This window comes from Hippichthys cyanospilos, chromosome 4, assembly GCF_059441005.1.
Source record: "Hippichthys cyanospilos isolate Australia breed blue-spotted pipefish chromosome 4, RoL_Hcya_1.0, whole genome shotgun sequence".
NCBI lineage: Eukaryota > Metazoa > Chordata > Actinopteri > Syngnathiformes > Syngnathidae > Hippichthys > Hippichthys cyanospilos.
Window position 1 is genome coordinate 25,677,992 of NC_142372.1, and position 22,500 is coordinate 25,700,491.

Consider the following 22,500-nt stretch of genomic DNA (forward strand, 5'->3'; position numbering starts at 1 on the left):
AAGAAACGCTATCATTCACAAAATACACCAGTAAGTATATAATGTTTGATATCACACCCCAAAATATGGACTCTCTGAAAGGTTTTACATGTACACATTTATGTATAAAACAGAGGCAAATATAGGGTCTGAGGTTTCAGGATTTTAAAGACAAAACTCCCTGAGGGACACAGTCAGTTGAACTCCTTCTCCAAGTCCACAAAACACATGGAGAATGAACGGGCAAACATTATTATTATTATTATTATTATTATTATTACATATTTTGCCATTCTGTTTAATATTAATATTTTCTTAAAATATACGCTTCTCAGGCTTATTACCTGTCTCATTCCTTTCAGTTTTGCCACAATTGACCATTTTTTCAAACCCCAAATCCCCATTCGTTCCTCTAAAATTTTCCCAATCCAAATTCTAAATGTTAAAATCAGTCCCTTCGCCTTGTAATCAATTTTCAACAATCCCACGATTCCTTCAGAGCAAAAATACCATATTTTTTATCGGCATTTTGCTGATTGGCCAGCTCAGTGGCACAGTGAATAGCACGTCCACCTCACAGTTAAAGGGAGTCAAGTTCACATCCACCTTGCTCCAGCCTTCCAGTGTGGAGTTTGCATGTTCTCCCTGAGCCCTTGTGTTTTTTTTTCCTACAATTGACTAGCATCTAGTTCAGGGTGTCCTCCGCCTACTCCACAATGTCAGCTCGAATAGACACCAGCAAGCCTCCAACCTTTGTGAGGATAAGCAGCTCTAGAAAATGGATGGATGTTGCTGATTTTTCACAAAGTCTTTCAGTCATCTGAGAGTATAGAGCTGGTGTAGGTTTTGGGTTGCTTTAAGTTTTGTTTTGTTTCATTTCAAAATACTCAGCACATTCCAATATCTACATTTTGACCAAAGTTTGGGCGCTTTTCATTAATACATTTTTTTCTTTTCCCACTGTTGTTCATCCTTGAACTTTTACATTTTTCAACCTAGTCCACAGGTGTCCCACAAAATGCTGATGTGACTTCAAGTTTCTGGCTAAAATGCCAAACTCGCAAATTGTCTTCAACTTTTTAAAGTTTTGACGAAAAAAAAACACATATTTGTTCTCAACTCTCTTTTGAAGTTTGTACTGACTTCTGATTTAAAAACTAGCTAGTTGTGTGACGAACTTGAAAATTTATTTGACTTTAGAGTTATTGCGGCCCTCTGACGGAAACTAAATACAATGTGGCCCACAATAAAAATGAGTTTGACACTCCTGACAAAGTCTCATTTTTCAAACTTCAAGACATTCCAGCAATTCACTTTTTCCAGATTTTCATTTTATCCGTGCGAATTCCACATCTTTCAAGATTGTTACATGTGAGCTGTTCAATATTAATATAAAATGTTGAGGGAAAAAAATATGTTTGCTTTGGTGTTTCCAACTCTTTGGTTCTGACATCCACCATCTAAAAATGTTTATTATGTTACAAGAGCACCATAATATTCATTTGTATGTTTACAGTTTGAAAACAATATCATGTAAAAAAATATTTTCATTCACACATTTCAGTCACACAAGAAAAAATGTCTTTGATTGGTGTAGGAATTTTCTCTCCCTGAGACAAAAACACCATGGCTGGATGCTCCACTTGGTCAGCCTCATTTCCTGTGAATGCACAAATAAGCAAAAACCCAAGACTTGGTAAGAAAGCACAGTTGATTACAGAACCAAACGAGGGGGGACACACAAACGGTCTCGTTATATTTCAGGGCACATGACCGATTGAACTGTACGCTTAGTCTAATGATGGTGGTTAAAAATCAGTGGTGGGCCAGCAAGGTTTTCTCTGGTGGCCCAATATAACCTGCCATTATCATAACTACAATAAACTATAAAAATTATATATATATATATATATATATATATATATATATATATATATATATATATATATATATATATATATATATATATATATATGCACAGTGGGCCCCCGTGTTATGACCTTAATCCGTTCAGCGGCTAGGCTCGTAACTCGAATTTACCGTATGACGGGCAATCCAAACCTATGTTAATTAGTGAATGCGTGCAACGTGTGCAAAAACCTTAGAAAAAAACATCACGACTTTATACACATATTAAAAATTAGTAACACAATCTACAGTACAGTTAAATTAAAATATGCAAAGGAAAAATGACATTTACCTTTGGGGCGACGTGACTTGAGCTGGTGGTGGGTGGAGGCGGAAGGGAGCAAAGACAAACCCGCAGAATTTTTTTTTTTCTTAAACGAAAACTTTTTTCAAACGAGAACATATCACCGGCGATTTCCATCTCTTTAACCCATAATAGAAGAAGCCTCTCCATTTTGTTGTTGACCGAGGTCCGTCCCCTGACAAGGAAAGTCATGCCCTTAGAAGACTTGCTTGCTTTAATAGCTTCCTTGTTCTTGAGAATTGTACCAATTGTCGAGCGGTTACGGCCATACTCACTAGCAAGGTTAACTATGCGTGCGTACTATCTCCTGCTTCGTTTCTATTGTCATCATCCTCTTACTTCTTCCTTTACCGTCACTTGCAACTTTAGAAGCCATGTCTAACAGATAAAAGTTTGCAAAGTCTTCACAACACACCGACCAGCTGGTGCCATTAAGCTAGATGAGGGCGTTCGGCCAATAGCATAACGGCATCTCTGTGATTGACGCGACGCCGGCCAAAAGCATATCGGCATCTCCGTGACTGCCTTAATCGACCAATAGCACATCGGCATTTCCGTGACATGCGAGAAAAGTTGTTTTTGTTGATGCAGGAGGGTTTGTAAACCGGGGGCCCACTGTTTTACTACCTGGGCAAGACAAAATTGGAGCAGGGAGCTGATTTGCAGACATGAAGGAAGCAAGCTTACTAGGACAGGTGGACACAATCACACCAACAACATACTGACACAACGGGACCCCAAACATGATCTAAAAACATGAACAAAAACCCAACTAACAAACCCAGAATGTGAAAAGACAAATTAAAAAAAACACACAAAAGACCAGTCCTAACCAAAAGACAACAGATACCACCCCAGAAAATCACAGAATTGTTTTCATTCTACACTAACAGTCTCGAGTGTAGAACAGTGCATAATTTAAAAGATATGGTTTGATAAACACTTGGATAAAATATTGAGAAATAAAAACAGACGTGATATATTATGAATGGGTTTTTATGGTATTTATTTGGCTCGTTAGATTTTAAATAAGATCACAACTGCTGGGATTAGAATGGTCCTGATGTTTTGGGATCACAGATTCAATCTGCCAATCCTAAAGAAAACTAAATCAAACCAAACAAACTGACTCATCCAGATTCTGACGTGATCCAATCTGATTTCTAAATCCATTTTCCAATTGTTAATTGTATTTGATCCAATAGAGAATTAGAAATGTGTTCAAATTATCTCTGAATAACTGGTCCCAATGCTCTGCATCTCACTGAAACAGAAAAAGAGACAGTGGTGTGGCTGTAAAAAAAAAATGGCAGATGGAGTTGTTGCATTGAATTTCTCCATATATTCCTGTGGCCCTTACTTACTGTCATTGAGAGAATAGTGGAGAGTTGAGGAGGGAGGAAGTCCTCCAATATGAAGAGGGGTGAGACTGGTCTCAGAGATCATTTGTTTGAGTGGGGGCATAGCAGGGTGTATAATCCAGTTTGGTTTGAAAAGGAAAAAATGCAATCAGCAGTTGGTAGTGTGTTTTCCCTCCAGCATCCCAATAGGGAAGTTTACAAGTCAGTGAACCACCTCTTCTTCACCTCCAACACTTTCTGTCCTGGTGGGAAGATTACAGAGGAGAGAATATTTGAGGTCAAGACAAACAACAGCCCCAGAGAAAGCTGTATCGTACATCCTTTTCAACAAGTATTTCAATATTCTACCACATCTTAGAAGGAATGATGAAATCTATTTGATCCTGTTTGGGTCAGTCTACTTGTATCAACGCTATAAACACATTTAAGCTGTTTGGAGGGATACTTACAGGGGGCAGAGGTGTTGCTAGCAGCATCCTGTTGAGGGCTTTTAAAATTGTTGTGAAATCAAGCCTCTTAAATGTAATGATGTACTTCAAAAGTGACGTTAATGTACTTTGAGTCAAGACATATACCTTTCAAATGTTGTAACATTTGATGTAATTTGCCTTTAGCAATCACATAAACAACTCAGATGTGACCGAAGTTGTGTAATTCTTGTCTTTGATCCCAGTTTCAATGCTTTGATCTCTCTCAGAGCTTTTTTCTGAAGGGGTAAACAGGCCTGCACACCAATGAAATGGACCTGGCAGCATTTATTACATTTAGTGATATCCCTGGCCACTGCATCACTCTTTAGAGATTGACAAGGGCTATTTGCGCACAACTTGTATGATTTATTTGAACAACTACAAGCGTGAAGAAAACAAGATCCACTGAGCTAACAAGTTGGATTTTGACAAATGTCATACACAGAAAATTGTGGCAATTGGCTGAGAAGGCAATCACTGCTAGGACGATGCAAGATAAAATGCATATTGAATGGAGCTATCAGAAGGAGACCTCTGAAGTGTTTCAGTGGTCAGGATACAATGGAAGAGTAGGAGATAGGGTCCTATTGCCCATTTTTCTGTTAGGTGAGGTTAAAATTGGTCATGAATTTATTTCTTCAAAGAAATTATTGATTTGGAATGTAAAATATGATCTTCCTCATCCATCTTCAGTTTTATATCTCCAATCCGATACAGAATTGCTCGTAAATTTTGAAGTTGTTTCCTGTGATTTGGATCTTTTTTTACACAAAAGTTCCAAGCAAACTATAATGAGCCACAAAAAAACAAAAAAAAAAAACGTGACAAAAAAGAATAAAAACTATTAGACAATTCTATCAGAAAATGTAATATCTTGAGTTGGATGTCTGAGGAGTGTTTGTGGCATGTGTATTTATAGTTACCTCATCTGTCTGACATGCAGGGAAACTACGTAGCACGTCCCTCCGCCATATAGTTTTTTGTTGCTTTTTTTGTTTTAATAGAAAAAAAAAATCATGATGCACTCCTGCATGTCCAGAAAGCCCAGTGTGACTGGGATGCTTTTTTTCTTCATTTATACGCTTGTAAAAAATTATTTTTTTGTTCTTTATTCAAACTTTGTTCATTTGTTTGAAAACATGCGTTTATTCACCTGGTGACATCTTGAAATAGCATTTAGCATCAAAATGTACACATTTGTGACATTTTTGTTGAGATATTGACAGGGGTATGAATAATTTTGTACATAACACTGGAAAACTATCAATAATATCACATTGAAATGAACAATCTCTTGAATAATGTATTGTTCTCATTCATTTGTTTGTTAGTCACATATGACACAAAAAAATAAGGAAAAAAATCTGTTTCACACACAAAAAAACTTAAAATTCACAGGGGTATGAATAATTTATATATATATATATATATATATATATATATATATATATATATATATATATATATATATATATACACACACTGAACATTTTGAGTGGTTGAGAGAAAAAATATTCATAAATGACATAGTTTATTACACCTCAAAAAAGCCATTGAACATCTTGGTTGAAAAATATTTGAGAGGGATTTTTTTCAGTATAACTGCCACTGCTCCCCAAAAATTGTCATGCATATTTTTTGTGATGAGTTGATGACAAAGCTATAATATGTGGTTTAAAATATTCAACCATTTTTTTTTAATACAGCCCCGTTAACTTGTTTTCAAAGTCCCCTGTTTTCGCATTTATCATGACTGCGAGGGTGAATAAATAAATAAAACCTACATATATATGCATATATCTGATCCCACTGAATATTTTGAGTGATTGAAAGAAAACAATATTCATAAATGACTTAATATTTTAGAACAACCCATAGTCAAGTGAAGTCAAAGTGTTTACTGTCATGTGCACAGTATAGAAAAACTGTTTCTCCGGACAATAAAATTAAAGAATGTTCTAAAAATTAATACCAAGTTAAGACAAAAAACAAGGTATAAACAGCACACAAGTAACAAAGCAAGAACAGAACAAGTAGGAACCAAAAACGGGTAGGTTATATACCTACAATAATGTACAATATACCTTCAATAACTTACAAATGTGCATAGTAGATGAAATAATGTGCATGTGAGCATGGTCGGTTAGGTACAGCTATTTAAAGTGGTGTGTTACAAAAAGAGCAACATGAATAGTTATTAAAAAAAAAAAAATCAGAAATAGGATGCTTGGTCTTGGCATAGCCCATTGCTTTTCAAATATGTTTTTGTTTATGTTTTTCAAATATGCCAGGCTTCAGTGAAAGCAAAAACACTACACTCTCCGATCCCACGACAAATGCTAGTATGGGTTTCTCAGCTTGTCGAGCTTATTCCCTGGGCTTGAGAGCGAAACAGAGACGACTGCCACCGACCATAAATAATATTCCTATCTATCAAATTTGTATAGTATACCTGAAACTCTATCCTTTTTAACATTGACACAAAGAAAAAGCAATATAAAAAACTATCAACTGTTAACTATTTTTTCACAGCATTGATACAGGTAAAAGGTTTGAAAAGTAGAAAAAAAACAAGTGAATCAAAGTGCCTGAAAAAAAAAGATGCCAATCCTTATTTTATCCCAACTATGCTTCAAATGGCAAAAACAAATCCTTTTCCCTGGGGTCATCCACTCCCCCCCAGCATTGCCTAGCGCCCGCCCAGGGGAGCCCGCCCCAATATTTGAGAAATACTGATCTAAAGCAAGAGGGAGGGGCGGGTGTCAATCTGAGGCCTCTGCCTCCCTTTTAACTGCACCTGCGACCTCCAATTCTTGAAAACAATATTGTGACCCATCTCTGCCAACCACACCCATATATAATAATAATACTAATAATAATAATGCAAAATGTTTGATTACCAGGACACAAATTGCAGGGATAAGACTTTGACTATGGGAGCACTACTGCTTCACCGAGTGCCATGGATGTGCAATTATATTTCTGTGGTTTTTCATTGCGTTTTCATCATCTTTTTTGTGTCGTTGCGTTGTCTATTGTATTGTCTTTTTCTTTGATTGTTCAGCATTTTTTGCCATTGTTTGAAATTTTGGTAAATAATTCTGTAAATACTAGAAAAGAGAATGCAGAGGAAAACCACAAGGAAGAGCAAATTCCTCTGGAGTTTTATAGAAGATTCACCAGAGAATCCACAGGAGGAGATGGAAGTCTACTTTCATTACATTCTTTTTCTTTTTCAAAGTTGAGCACCAAGCTGCAATCAGGTTTACACCGTCTCAGGTCTCAATTCTAGAGAAAACTGCCAAATGCTTGTGTGTACTGTTTATCACTATTCTTGTGAATGTTTTGGATGTCAATGAGTTTTAGAACAGAAATATATTCATCAAAGGCACTACTAACTTGAGTATCTGGTTCAATTTTGATACGCCTAAATAGGTAATGAAAATCCCACCTCAACAGGTTTGCATGTCACATGATCATTAATTTCATAAATCCTGAATGGTGCACTACCATTCAGTTGACACATTTCATTTGCGTCACTGCCTAATATTTGTAATACTGTAATGTCAACTGGAACACTGGAATGTAACAGAAAAAAACTAATGTTTCTGTATGTGATCTAGCGGGACTATAATAGTTGAACAGCAATATAGTTAGAATGTATTTCATTAGTGAAGATGAAGAAATGACGAGAGAACGTGCTTTAAGGTCTTCTGCAGTTTCACTGACAGTTTACTCTTACAGTTGAGTGGATTTTGTGTGTAAACCAAAAAATTGTCTTGCAACTGCATATGTCATAAAGAACAGTTAGCAAGGCTCGAGCAGTCACAACAGATGCGATAAGACATTTCCAGGCCCTGGAGCAAAATCACCAACAAGTGCTTGTTCGGGGGAGTGGAAGAGGTGACAAAACACATCAGGTGATGTTGTCTTCCACATGATTTCCCATCCTTTCCTGCCATAGATGTAGAATCCTTTCGCATATTTCAAAGTCTGAAAGTGACAGGAAGGTAGGATAAGTTGAACACTTATTACTAGGTGCTAATTGATACAGCAGGTGTTAATATTGTTCATATAATATCTTTAGAGGTCACGACAGCAATTGGTGTTCATGGGCGATATTGACAAATGTTATAAGAGAAGAGCCTAAGTAAGTAAGTGTATCTGTCTAAGCAGGAAAACGATTTTAAGTTGCTGCCTGTAAAACAATGGTGAGTAAGATATAGTGTATAGTAGATAAGTAAAATATAGTCTAATTTACCACAACAATCGATATTTAACTAGTGAGAAACGAAAGCGTTGTTGGGAGAATTAAAAAAATAAATGACTTCAGGATGTACTCCCAGGGCTGCGGAATTCTTCCTCACCAACCATTCAATGCGGTGTTGCATGTCGGGCTGAACCAAATGGCTTTCATCAATTAAGAGATCACACCACTTTGAAGAACCCGTGTGAAGGCTGTTTTAGAGGGCGCTAGAGGCAGATCATGGTCACTTACAGCCGTCCGAGCAGAGAGGTGTTTATACCTTTGGGCAAAAACAGAATTTGACTAGGCTTAACTCAAAATCCCCACATGGCAGAATGGCTGCAATACAAACCCCAGAGGACAAAAACCTGTCAGATAGAGAGCTGTGAAATTCACAAAGCACCGTCAAGAGAGCAGCCAGAGATGAATAAAAAAATCCAAATTACACATTCCACCCACTGGGTTCTCTTAGCTCAGCAGAACCCCCTTTTCTTTGTCTGATTCTGACAGGCAACTTCCTGGAAAGGTTCTATTTCTAGAAGTATTTTAGAGCATTTTTCCAAAATGATGATACAAAAGTAATGCAAAAAGAATCAGAACACAATGTGCCATCGCTGCCCTTTATGGCTGGCTGGCTGGATGGATGGATCAAAATAAACTAGCGAGTATCATAAGAACAACTCAGGGAGAATATTACCATGCACTCTTAAAACAGAACAAGAGTGATGGATGATGGAATAATTGTATATATGTATATATGTTATCATATAAAAACACTTTGCTCGCACACCTCTTAACCTACTCACTCACACACACAGACATAAACAACTCCTTATATGGTATTATTTTGAAACTTGTAACCGCCTTCTTTGTAATCTTTGGAATAAAACAAGGAGGAGCGCCCCAGAACACCGGAAGACCCTGGTGCTCTCCCTCTTTTGCAAAAGATCATGTTTGACTCAGAGTTTGGGCTTTTCTCCAGTCTCTCATTATTGATAACTCTGACAAGAGTAATGCACAGGAGACGTAATAATAAAATAATGAACAATCCTGAATATTTTCATGAAAGAAAAATATAGAATCATTGATTAAATCATTGATATAACAAATTAAATGAATAAACATTTGACTAACATTGCTAGTAAACAAGCGAATGAAATTGATGAGCCAATTCAAATTTGTAAAATACATGTACAGTATAAATAACTACTCATCTACAATTTTCCTGAGTGCTTTAAAAGACAGAGAAATTTTAAATATTGTCAAGTCATAAAAAATAAAGAAGTCCACAGACTGTTTTAACATTGATATGACATTGATTCAAGACAAAGAATATGTAGTGCAAACCATTCACATATATTTGTAATATGTTTTTTAAAATTGCCATGATCCTATTGAAAATGAAAACTGCAAATCATCCTGATCAATACAAGTGCAGACAAACATCTATTTACAAATTGCAGGCCAGTATACTGTAATTGCTTCCACGGTTCTCAAAAATTCTAAACTATTTTCAAAAAGACTTCATAGTCAAAAGACATCATAGAAAAACATAATTTCTTAAAATACTGGACTTCAGAAATACAGATTCACCTTTATGAGTATATTAGGATTTGTGGAAGAAATTGTTACAAGCATAGATGAAAAAGAATTTAGTGTAGGGATTTGTATTGACTTAAAACTTTGATACGATGGATCAAGGGTCACCAACCTTTTTGAAACTGAGCGCTGCTTCTTTGGTACAGAGTTATATGAAGGGCTACCAGTTTATGTGAAGACACCATGCTAATGATTTTTTCACAATAATTAAGGAACAGCTGCAGTAAATATGTAAATCAAGGGAAGTATGTAATTTAATAGTGTAATTTTATAATTAACACAATTGTATGTCTAATTGTTTGTAAAATTCACAGAAAATCCCCAGTGTTCGATCACTTGTAAGCTATTTGTAGAACAGGCCTGGGAGCTACTCCCGTGATCCTTGGGGGCAACCTAGTACCCGCGGGCACCATTTTGGTGACCCCTGTTATAGATTATACAATATTGTCACCGTTGATACAAACCATAGGGTGGAACATTTTATCCCCACGGTTGGCCCACCAGTTTTTGCCCGCGCATGATGCCTCGACAAATTGGAAGTTGCAAAAAAGAGTTCACTTCAACAAAAGGTTTGGGCACTGCTCTGCATTGTAATAGCTTGTGGGCCTCACTCTCCCTTGCACCTGGTTCCTAGAAAGAATGGTTCCCTGCAGCCTTGTGGTGATTTCCACCACCTTAACAACATCACTGCACATGACCACTACCGCCTCCCACACATTCAAGATTTTTCCTTATGTTTGCCTGGTAACCCCTATTTTTTCCAAAGTGGACCTAGTCCATGGTTATCACTAGGATCCTGTGCACGCATTTTATGTACTCAAACCTGGAGTGCTCACCCCATCCGGGTTGTTTGAATTTCTGCAAATGCCTTTTGGTCTGAAGGAAGCAGCGCAGTCTTTTCAAGGCTGATTGACTTGTGTTGCGTGATGCTGATTTTGTATTTGTCCATCTTAATGACAATTCTGGTGGCCAGTCCTTTACCCAAGGTACATCTGTCACACTTGACACAATATTTTATTTTGAGTGACTAGGTACTGTACGTAAATTGAGAATATGGGCAAAGTTGAGAGTATGGGCAGAGCATTGAAATGTGTTAATCAGGAGCATTATCAGTCCCAATCACAAAATATGTAACAAACAAAGCCAATTGGACTACTACTTCAGCTTTAACCCTTAGCAAAGGATCTGTTTAATATAAAGGCAGAAGTGAAAGTCATTTCACAAGAAATTGCAGTATCAAAATACGTTAAAAAAATGTACAAATGAAAAAGATTATTATTTCTCAGTATGTTAATGACAAACAAGTTATGAAAATATTTTATTTTGGGTGAGCAGTTACATAAATTGAGAATATGGGCAAAGTTGAGAGTATGGGCAAAGCAAGTTAATCAGGAGCATTATCAGTCCCAATCACAAAATCTGTTACGGACAAAGCCAATTGGACTACTACGTCAACTTTAACCTGGCAAAGGAGTGAAACATTGGAATCACATTTGCAGTGGTGTGACTTTAATGCTTACTTTGCAAAAAGCTACAGGACTGCGTTGCCCTCAATGTCCAGTCATCACAGGATAGTGCCACTCTGCTTGCTTCGGTCAAAGTACTAGTGATTTTTGTTTTAGTCTCCTGGTCAAGCTGCTTGGCGTAGCTGAGCTCTCCCTTTAAAAAAAAAAAAAATTAAAAAACTTTCAGGGTGGCACGATGTACCTTGGCTCCACTGTGTGCAACATTGTCCACCACACTGTAAGTGTGTATAACTTTGGTTTCAATGAGGATGGGGCTGGTTGAAATTCCTCCTTTGTTTGTGTGCTTCCTGTTTGACTTTCCAGAGCCAGACTGCGTGATGACATCATGACGCAGTGTGCCTCCGACATAGTTACATGGAAGCCGACAAGAAGCGGATTTGTATGACTTTTTTTTCTTTAATTATTATATACATTTTGGCATATTTTTAATGGATTTTGAATAATAGTAAATGATCTTCCCGATTCTTATGTGTATCCATTTTTTTTGTTTTTGTTTCTAGCACACCTCTTATTTTGACATTACAAACCAATGCATAAATAATATATTTCAAACAAAGATCCACAAAAAAGGGAAACATTGGCTGGTTATTTGTTTTGTGATACATTACCTTTTTTGTAGTAGACCAATTATGTTAGTATTTCAGTTTTATGTTAATTATATCTTTGTTAAAAGCATTAATGGACCAAATGCAATGGCGATCAGTGATCTGAATTTCAATCTGTCAAATATCAGAAATCTGCCCCAAAAATGCACTGCGTTCAGCTGCTAAAGTGTAATTATGAAATAGCCCCAAGGTTTACATGTGCTGTAATGATTCCTCAAAATTTGATCAAAGGAATGGCTTTGCTTGACTGTAATGTACTGCAAGTCTTGTCAATATGTAGCTTCAATACTGTATACATCTAGGTACTGTTGAATGAACCTTCAACTACACCTAATTTTATAAATACCTTTTAAAATAATTCTAAAGATTTCTTTTAGTGTCTACTATGACCAACATCTCAACATCTCAAATAACTGATAATTCCCCTAATTGCAGGCATGTGTTCAAATGTACAATTTAAAATTCATAAAACATTACTTAGACAAAGAATTTTGAGTATTTAAAATTAGCATTTTCAGTTAAAAGTTTTCCAAATGTTTACTTTAGAAACAAGCTAAACTAGACAATATTGTGGTAATAATCAGGGTTAATCACTGAATAACGAAAACTGATGAAAACAGACACATATAATCACTTTTTTTTTTTTTTTTTTTTAGTCTCAAATGGCTTCACATATCATCAATGACATGCAATCCTTGGGGTAGTTGATGTCAAACCCATTAACTACTTTAAAGCTCAGGTCAACTACCCCAAGCAGTGTGCATCCTGCCCCAAGCAGTGCATATTGAGGGTGTGCATGAATATAACAAAAAACAACTATTGGTATGGATTTTATTTTATAATGTGAATAAAATCTGATGTAGAATAGAATAGAATAGCTTTATTGTCATTGCACAGCACAAACGGCCTCTCTTGGTCCATCAACACCACAGTAGTGATGAAGAAAGTCCAGCAGCAACTCCACTTCCTGAGTGTGTTCAGGAAAAGCCACCTTGGGGAGCAGCTGCTGGGGACCTTCTACAGAACCACCATTGAGAGTGTCCAAGCATATTGTTATCACGTGTCACTAAGCCTACCTGTTTGCATGTCATAAGGTGCTTGTCATTAAGCCTGCCTGTTATGACCCGTGGGTCATATGTAGTTTTTGTATGTCTTCTGCTGTGTTCTCCTTTGTTTGTGTGTGTGTGTGTGTGTGTGTGTGTGTGTGTGTGAGTGCCTTTTAGTTGGAGTGTGTCAATTGTGTGCAGGTGGTGTCATCCCATTGGCTGGCTCTCCTGATTTGCCGCCCTATTTAAACAGTCCACGGACCAAGCTCTGTCTCTCTCCGGTCATCCCACTGCCAGAAAATGCCGTGTCAGGAACTGTTCAGAATAGTGTGCTTTAGTGTTTGCTAGGTGTGCTTGTTAGGTGTGCTTGTTAGGTGTGTTTGTTAGACTCTGTAGATCGAGCAGTAGTAGGAGGGAGACGCTGTTTTTGTTTAACCCTTTTTCTCCTGTTTTTGCGTTAGGTAGATAGTGAGCCAATTGTCATTTGTTTCCTTTTTGTTTGGCTAGTGAGTTAGAGATTCAGAAGGTCTTTTGTTTATCATTTTGTTTGTTTGCTCTCCCTCCGAAGACAATAAAAGCTGCTGTTTTTTGTTCAACACGTTTAGTTTCACGGGCCTTTTCTGGTGGTGACAGACTGTGACATAATCAGCAAATGAATATGAGACTGGCTCTGATAAAAGATCAGAGTCGTTATAATTGAATTCCCCATTTATTTATTTTATAAATGATATATTATACATAGAGGTAGCTCAAAAACTAAGATACAGCAATTTGAATGTTACTAGGTTGAAAGCTTTACTTTTAACCTGCTATAACCTTGTGTGTGTTACAATGCAAATGCGCACACGTGTTTGTGTGAACATGCGTTTGTTGTATGTGTGTTTGTGTGTATGTGTTTGTGTGCATGTTTGCATTTGCATGTGTGTCCATAACAAGGCGATTTGTATCCTTTTTCTTTGTAATGAGTTTGGTCATTTATTTACATCAATATGAAGCAGAATAAATCTAATTAATATGTTTTCATTTGATGAGGATTACACTACAGGATTTTACAGTGCAACCAAGATCTGCCGAAAACTTTTGTGTTTGTGTGAATCATATTGTTGGGGTAACATGTTAGCTTTTTTGTGTGTGTGTTTAAGCAATTGTTAGGAATGATCACACTGAGGCACGCTACAGACACTCACCCCAGACGCAACTATTTGCCCAGGGCATAGATGCAACTAAAGGCAAAGAAGTGAAATCAGCACCTGTCATGTGCCAACTGAAGTGTTAATTGCACAGATTGTGGAGGCGAGGGTAATTTTTCCTGATGGATGAAACTCTGGTTTTAGTACATTGTCAGACCCTGACATATCATACGGTGTAAAACCCAACCCCACTTCTCACGATTCCATTCGAGCTCACCCCAACCACTTGCTGAGGGGTAGAATGGCAACAATTATTTACTGGATGTCTGCCTCCTTGACTTATATTAATCCTGGCTGGCCATCACAAGACCACAGGCCATAGCAGAAGATATTAAAACCATAACCCCCCCTCCTCCCATTATATAGCTTGAGGGGTGGCAGTGGCAAAATCATATTTGACAAGCATTTGGATCGTATATGCAGTATTCCAGAGTAAAACCAAATTGCCTGCATTTTTATGCCAGGCCAGTTGGTTACCCCTCTCCCTTAAATTTCAGCATAAACACAATTTACAGACGGTGCACTCGGCTTGGTGTCATGAGGTCTATCCTCAAACAAAGAGTAATTCAATTTGAAGTCTTCACTGTGAGCAGTACGAAAGTGCAAAATGTATGTTTAATTGTGCCCAGAAGCTCTTGGAAATGTTATGCTTTAGACCTTTTGTTGTGACTGTTCCCTTTTGACTTTATGAGTTGACAGTCACTACTGGTAGCCGTTTTTGTGTTTGTTTGTGTACGTGCATGTGTGCCCATGTGGGTCCTCTACAGGCATTCTGGTGTCCTCCCACATTCCAAAAGCAGGAATGGTAGGTGTATTGAACACTTCATATTGCCCTTAGATGTGATTGTGAGTGTGAATGGCTGTTGGTCTCTGTGTACATTGTGATTGGCAGGTAACTCGTCCAGGGTGTTCCCTGCCTATTGCCCAGAGACGACTACGATAGGCACCAGCAAACCAGCCAGTGAAGATAAGCGGCTCAAGAAAATGATTGAATGAATGGATAGATGGATGTATAATTTTCTCGTAAAGGTGATGTTGTCTTCCACTCATTAATTAAATACAGCAGATACTGAAGTATTTTTATCCCATGTAGAAATGAAACTTGCAGCTATCATGCAAATTACTTTTTGATTTTATTTGTGATCAAATTATTTAATCACACCCTCAAGCTCATATATTGTCACAGACGTTGTTGGCAGTACAGTAATCCCTCGTTTATCGCGGGGGTTACGTTCCAAAAATAACACAAAGTGAAGTAAAACGCAGTGAAATTCGTGAAGTAGCCAGCTTTATTTTTTTTTTATTATTTTACAATGCAATACTAAACTATAGAATAAAACCAAAAATCAAAACATGTTTTAAAGCATCAAATTTGTTTAAAACAATCATTTTAATATAGTAATACAAAGTTGGAAACATTGTCACTCACGTATTTCGCAGTCCCAGCTATGCCTCTTTGTCCTGAACCCGCACGTTCTTATGAGTAATAAATAAACTCTTTCTTTTCTGAGCAAGAAGATTATTATAAACGGATATGTCATCGAATTTAAGTGAAGCCTCTTATATCATAACGATACACTTGAAATTTCAATTTATTATAAAAAAATAAAAGTCAGATTTCCAAAGCTGAGCATTTCTCCGTTGCTGTCTGTATAGTGTGTGCGTTTGCTTTCGGCACGCCTACGAGTCACGTGATCGGCTCCTAGAGCCCAAGCTGTCAATCAATTTGCTTACTAGCACGTTGCTCACGGCAGTTAAAGGAGAGACACAGGAGAGACAAAAGCAAGCTTTTGGATCCTCTTGCCTTTTGTAATAAATTGACAAGTGAAAAACCAATACAATACAGCGTCAATATTTTATTTCGAGGCAACAGTAAAGCACCTGAGCCATTCAGGATTCAGAGCACAATAAGCTGTAAAAAAAAATAATAATAATACATATATATATATATATATATATATATATATATATATATATATTTACAGTGGGCCCCCGTGTTACAAACTTAATCCGTTCAGCGGCTACGCTCGTAACTTGAACTGCTCGAATGACGGGCAATCCAAACCTTTGTTAATTAGTGAATGCGTGCAACGCGTGCAAAAACCTTAGGTAAAAACATCACGACTTTATACACCTATTAATAATGAGTAAGATAATCTACTGTACAGTTAAATTAAATAACATATACAAAGAAAAAATGACATTTACCTTTGGGGCAACGTGACTTGAGCTGGGTGGAGGCGGAGGGGAGCAGAGACCAACCCGCAGAATTTATTTATTCATTTTCTTAAACGGGAACTTTTGTCAAACTAGAACATATCACCGGCGATTTCCTTCTCTTTAATCCATAATAGAAGAAGCCTCTCAATTTTGTTGTCGATCGAGGTCCGTCCCCCAGCAAGGAAAGTCTTGCCCTTAGAAGATTGCCGAGCGGTTACAGCCATACTCACGAGCAAGGTTAACTAGGCATGCGCCTCCTTTGTATTTTTTTATTATCTCCTGTTTGGTTTCTTTTGTCATCATCCTCTTACTTCTTCCTTTACCGCCCCTTGCAATTTTAGAAACCATGTCTAACAGATAAAGTTTGCAAAGTCTTAACAACATTCCTTCCTTCCGTTTTTGACTGATTTTCTCTCCTTCCTTCCGTCCCAACCAGCTGTGCCATCAAGCTAGATGAAGGCGTTCGACCAAGAGCATATTGGCATCTCCGTGACTGACACCGTGACTGAAACAGTGACTGTGACATTGTAAGAGCAATAGCATATCAGCATTACCGTGTAATGCGTGAGCAGATGATTTCATTGATGTAGCAAAGCGAGGTCAATTGTACGTACACTTACTGGCAACGCATGGTGAAATCATACTTAAAACCATCACGGATTTACACACATTTAAATTTAGTACCATAATCTACTGTACAGTTAATTTAATTAACATGGATATACAAAGGATAAATGACATTTTCCTCTGGGGCGACGTGATTTGAGCTGAGTGGAGACGGAGGTGAGCAGAGACCAACCCACAGAATTTATTTATTGATTTTCTTTAACGGGAACTTTTCTCAAACTAGAACATATCACCGGCGATTTCCTTCTCTTTAATCCATAATAGAAGAAGCCTCTCCATTTTGTTGTCGAGCGAGGTCCGTCCCCTGGCAAGAAAAGTCTTTCCCTTAGAAGATTGCCGAGCGGTTACAGCCATACTCACGAGCAAGGTTAACTAGGCATGCGCCTCCTTTGTATTTTTTTATTATCTCCTGTTTGGTTTCTTTTGTCATCATCCTCTTACTTCTTCCTTTACCGCCCCTTGCAATTTTAGAAGCCATGTCTAACAGATAAAGTTTGCAAAGTCTTCACAACATTCCTTCCTTCCGTTTTTCACTCATTTTCTCTCCTTCCTTCCATCCCGACCAGCTGTGCCATCAAGCTAGATAAAGGCGTTCGGCAAATAGCAGATTGGCATTTCTGTGATTGACGTGACGCCGGCCAATAGCATCTCCGTGAGTGAGACCGAGACTGTGACCTTAATCGACCAATAGCATATTGGCATCTCCGTGACTGACTCCGTGACTGACACTGTGACTGAGACAATGACTGTGACATTGTAAGAGCAATAGCATTCAACGTTGCCGTGATGAGCGTCAAATTCTGATTTCGTTGACGTAGCAAAGCGAAAATAAATGTACTAATACAATGGCCGGCATGTCGTATTGTTCGTAAAACGGAAGGTTTGTACGTAAGTGGGGGACAGAAAACGCCGCGGTCCACGCTCATAAGTCGAAATGTTCGTAAAAGAGGGTGTTCGTAAACCGGGGGCCGACTGTATATCCACACTGTAAAAAATCCGTTAAGCAGCGAACCAGTGAAAGATGAACCGCGATACAGCGAGGGATTACTGTAATGTATTACTGTAATGCATTACTTTTTGCTGTATACGGTATTACACACACAAAAATGGTAATATTGTACTTGTTGCAAATGAGAGAAAAGTAATACATAACAATAAATGTTTGGCCTGAAACACCCGGTGAACTGAGGATAAATGTCCGGGGCAAAAGTTAGGTGCACTTTGTGCGTGACACCTAAAGACCTGTTCGCGAAATAAAACCAGTAATCTGACAAACCATTTAGAACAGTGCCATAGTAACATGAAGGTAGTGTAAAACAAAACATGTGAAGGTTCCCACAGTGGATTAACCAGCATTTGGAAACCTTGTCAGCAAGATTCCTGTCGCAACTAGCAAGACTTTGCTTAAAATACTTTAAGAACGTACTACTGCGGTTAAGGGGGAAAAGAGTTCGGCGGAAACAAGACAAGACAAGACTGTGAGGCAATGTACATGTGTGCATAGACACAAATTCTGAAACTAATGTATAAACAATAAAGTGATTTGAAGTCTCAATGCTTTTTTGTGTTTTTTGATAGCAGACATTTCTGGTGTGCCGCCTGAAAACCATGACCTCAGCCCAGTTTTCAGTAAAGCCCATGCAACTCCCCTGCCTCCTCACCGGCCCTATGACTGTGCTATTGACTTATTGCCTGGGACGGCACCCCCAAAGGGGCGGCTATATTCACTTGTCGGGTCCGGAATGGCAGGTCATGGAAAATTAAGTCCACGAGTCGTTTGCAGCAGGCATCATCCAGCCATCGTCCTCGCCGGCAGGGCAGGTTTCTTCTTCTCTGAGAAAGAGGACAAAACTCTTCGTCCCTGCATTGACTATTGTGGTAAGACCTCGTACCCCCTTCCACTGATGTCCTCTGGGTTTGAGCTTCTGCAGGGTGCTTCCTATTTCACCAAACTCGAACTACGCAACACTTGCCTTTTAGTATGGATCAGGGAGGGAGATACACCACTTTACACCATTGGACACTACAAGTACCTTGTGATGCCATTTGGGCTCACGAATGCCCCAGCGGTCTTACAAGCACTGTTCAATGATGTTCTGCGTGATATTTTCGACCAATTTGGATTTGTGTACCTGGATGACATCCTCATCTTCTCCAGGACACTGGAGGAATATGTCCTCCATGTCCACACAGTCTTGCAACGCCTGCTAGAGAACTCATTATTTGTCAAATCTGAGAAGTGTGAGTTCCATTCCTCATCCGTCTCATTTCTAGGGTACATTATCGCTAAGGAGGGCATTTGCATGGATCCAGCAAAGGTCTCAGCCGTCACCGCCTGGTCTGTGCCTGAAACCCGGAAGCAGCTCCAACGCTTCCTCGGCTTTGCAAACTTCTCTTGACGGTTCATCCAAAATTATAGTACTATTGCGCAGCCACTCACATCACTCACCAGTCTGAAAATCAAATATCAATAGAATCCCTCTGCTGATAAAGCATTCCGAAGATTTAAGGACTACTTCACCTCGGTTCCCATCCTCCAGATGCCAAACCCGGAGCGACAGATATCAGGGTTGGAGCTGTTCTCTCACAGCAGTGGGCTAAGGACCACGAGCTCCACCCTTTTGCCTTTTATTCCCGACGTCTCACCTCCGCAGAGGCAAACCACGACATTGGAAACCGTGAACTCCTTGCGGCTAAGATAGCCTTAGAGGAATGGCGACACTGGGTGGAAGGCACCAAGACTCCTTTTCAGGTTTGGACAGACCATAAAAACCTGGAGTACATTCGACAGGCCAAAAGACTATTCTCACCAGGGTCGTTGGGTGCTCTTCTTTACACCCACTCCTACTGCCCTGGATCCCGGAATTTTAAACCAGGTGCCCTCTCCAGGCAGTTTGAGCGTGGGGACAGGACGAGTAAGGAACCATAACCGATTCTGCCCCTGCATCATTGGTACACTTACATCCGGGGTGGGCAACTCCAGGCCTCGGGGGCCGGTGTCCTGCACGTTTTCCTGTTTTCTCTCTCAAACACACCTGAATCAAATGATTAGGATTATTCTCAAGCTCCAGCAGAGCTTGTTGATGAGCTAATGGTTTAAATCAGGTGTGTTAGGGAGAGAAAACTGGAAAACATGCAGGACACCGGCCCTCCAGGGCTGGAGTTGCCCACCCCTGACTTACATGGAACATTGAGGACAAAGAAAAGTCTGCTGCCAGAGGTCAGCCCATACCTACCACCTGTCCTACTAATTGCCTGCCTGTTCCTGCCTCCCTTCCCTCAGAAGTCCTGCAATGGGCTCATTCATCAAACCTGACTTGTCATCCTGGAGTTCAATGCACTTAACACTCTTGTCCTTGAGTCTTACTTTTCCCTCTGGAACTCTTCTTCTCACCAACAATTCCGTGGGTGAATTATGTATGCCGAACTGCAACAACACAAAATTCATTGTTGTGTTTTCATGGAAATTACTTGTGTGTGTGTGTGTGTGTGTGTGTGTGTGTGTGTGTGTGTGTGTGTGCGTGCGCGCGCGCGTGTGTGCACCTGTGCGTGTGTGTGTGTGTGTGTGTGTGTGTGTGTTTTAAACTAACTACAATTATTGAAAAATTAAAACAGCCCAGTTTTCCTTTTTTTTCGTTTGCGTTTCAGAATCGGGAATACAATGAACGAAAGCTACATGGACCTAAAAACAACACAACACTTATTTTATTACTGAGTTTCATGAAAAAGGCTTTAATTTTATATAATAAATATACTACAATTATTGAAAAAAAGATAAATGCCCATATTTTTTTTTATTTTTTGTGTGTGTGTTGCAGAATCGGAAGTAGAATAAACACAAGGTACATGCATGGACTTCCTTATTTATTATTATCAATAATAAAATGTGTTCAAATGATGAGAGCAGTCTAATCACATATTGTGTAAGGAAAGCGTTGCAGTGTAAAACTCATCTTAATTAATGTGATTGTTAATATCATTATTGTGAAAGAGCTCTAAACTGACGTCCTTTTTTTCTCCCTCCTATCAGCGCTGGCTTGGTAACGCAACATCACTGACCCGACCGGGCGGCTCCACATCGGAACAGGTAAATAACCCAGATGTTCGATAGAAATTGATTCGATTGAATTTTGAAAGTTCCTTGCAACTAACTCTGTTTTATCTGCCACTCTGAATCAAAATAACTAATTCTGTTTTTGAAGTGACCGCTCCACATGTTATATTTACCGTTCACCTTTACTGTTAGCTGTTAGCACAGAATTGTCGCGGCTAACGAAAGCTAACTCAACGCCAAGATAAAGTTGAATGCCGTTTTAGATTTACGTACATCCACATTATTATACCTGCATCTACATTAAACCACTGAGACGCAGTCAAATAAAATGCATACGTTTTGCCGTAAACTATATTTATAGGCGTAAACAGGATGAATGTAGGGCTGCTTGGTGTTTGTCTAGCTAACAATACTTGAAACTGTTACGCGACATACTTTATGTGCTGCAAGTTACACCGGCACACCCAAATTACCCATAACGCTTTAAAAACGTGTTAACGAAATCATTTTTAGACGTCACTTATTAAGTTGATTTATCCATAGTAGTTGTAGAAAAATGCGTGTTTCTGTGCAGGTTAATTCTATACCTTCAGAAGGATGTTTCTACTTAAAAGGCAATCTTGATCTATTAAGTTGTGATATTTGTATAACACATCTGTTGGCGGATAGTTGATCAATCACGCATCCTAGAATGTTTTACTTTGAGTACATATTCTTATAGCTGGAGAAACTACCTTTCCTCAATATACAGTGGTGGACTGTAAGTTTAAAACCTGTGCATTCAGTGACCTCTTGTTTATTCCTACCTAAAATGCAGCATAATAACATCAGTATTAGAGATCGGCCAATATACCGGAGCGATAATCGGTGTATCGCTAATGAATATGACACCAGTGCATAAAAATCTAACACATATGCATTGCATCACTCTTAATTAAGAAACACTCCATTCCCAGAGTACTTAAAATAAATTATTTTTAGTGTGTGCTTTTACATTTAATTTTGTTACTATTGACTTAATATCTAATAAACATCAGAAAAAGAAACAAATTCTTTCAGCGTCAAAAAGCAATCTCTAGAGTGCCAGCTGATTTTGAGTATTTTTGCTCATCTTTCAATGCCGAGAGAATATTGTGTGCTTTGTCAATGTAAATGTAGCACATAATACTATCTGATGAAAGATTGGATTCCATTTCTTATTCGGTAATAAATAAAAAAAAAGTATGGTTCTACCTTATTTAGTTCATTAGTGATTACTATTTGAAAATGGGTAATTTGTGTGAAACCAAGTTATTTTGGACAAAATGGCAAAACGAGAAACAAGAAACAAGTGAATAGATGTGACTTATACCCTAATATTTCTGT

At 38.4% G+C, this 22,500-nt stretch overlaps 1 protein-coding gene and 1 long non-coding RNA gene across 3 annotated transcripts in view; both read left to right on the forward strand.

The window, feature by feature from the left end:
• LOC148425163 (uncharacterized) overlaps positions 1 to 18,599 on the forward strand; it is a 28,110-nt gene extending 9,511 nt beyond the window's left edge. Inside the window, exons 2-4 of the long non-coding RNA XR_015865415.1 lie at positions 11,697 to 11,772; positions 12,896 to 15,039; positions 15,127 to 18,599. This is a non-coding gene — a long non-coding RNA (uncharacterized LOC148425163). The remainder of the gene's footprint in view (positions 1 to 11,696; positions 11,773 to 12,895; positions 15,040 to 15,126) is intronic.
• Positions 18,600 to 20,908: 2,309 nt separating this feature from the next.
• LOC148425164 (alpha-taxilin-like) overlaps positions 20,909 to 22,500 on the forward strand; it is a 43,261-nt gene continuing 41,669 nt past the window's right edge. The window contains exons 1-2 of one of the 2 annotated variants that reach the window (XM_088413394.1): positions 20,909 to 20,923; positions 21,112 to 21,168. The gene's annotated coding sequence lies outside the window, so the exon portion shown is untranslated. Of the gene's footprint in view, positions 20,924 to 21,111; positions 21,169 to 22,500 lie in introns of those variants that run through there. The other variant, XM_088413395.1, reaches the window with a different exon arrangement.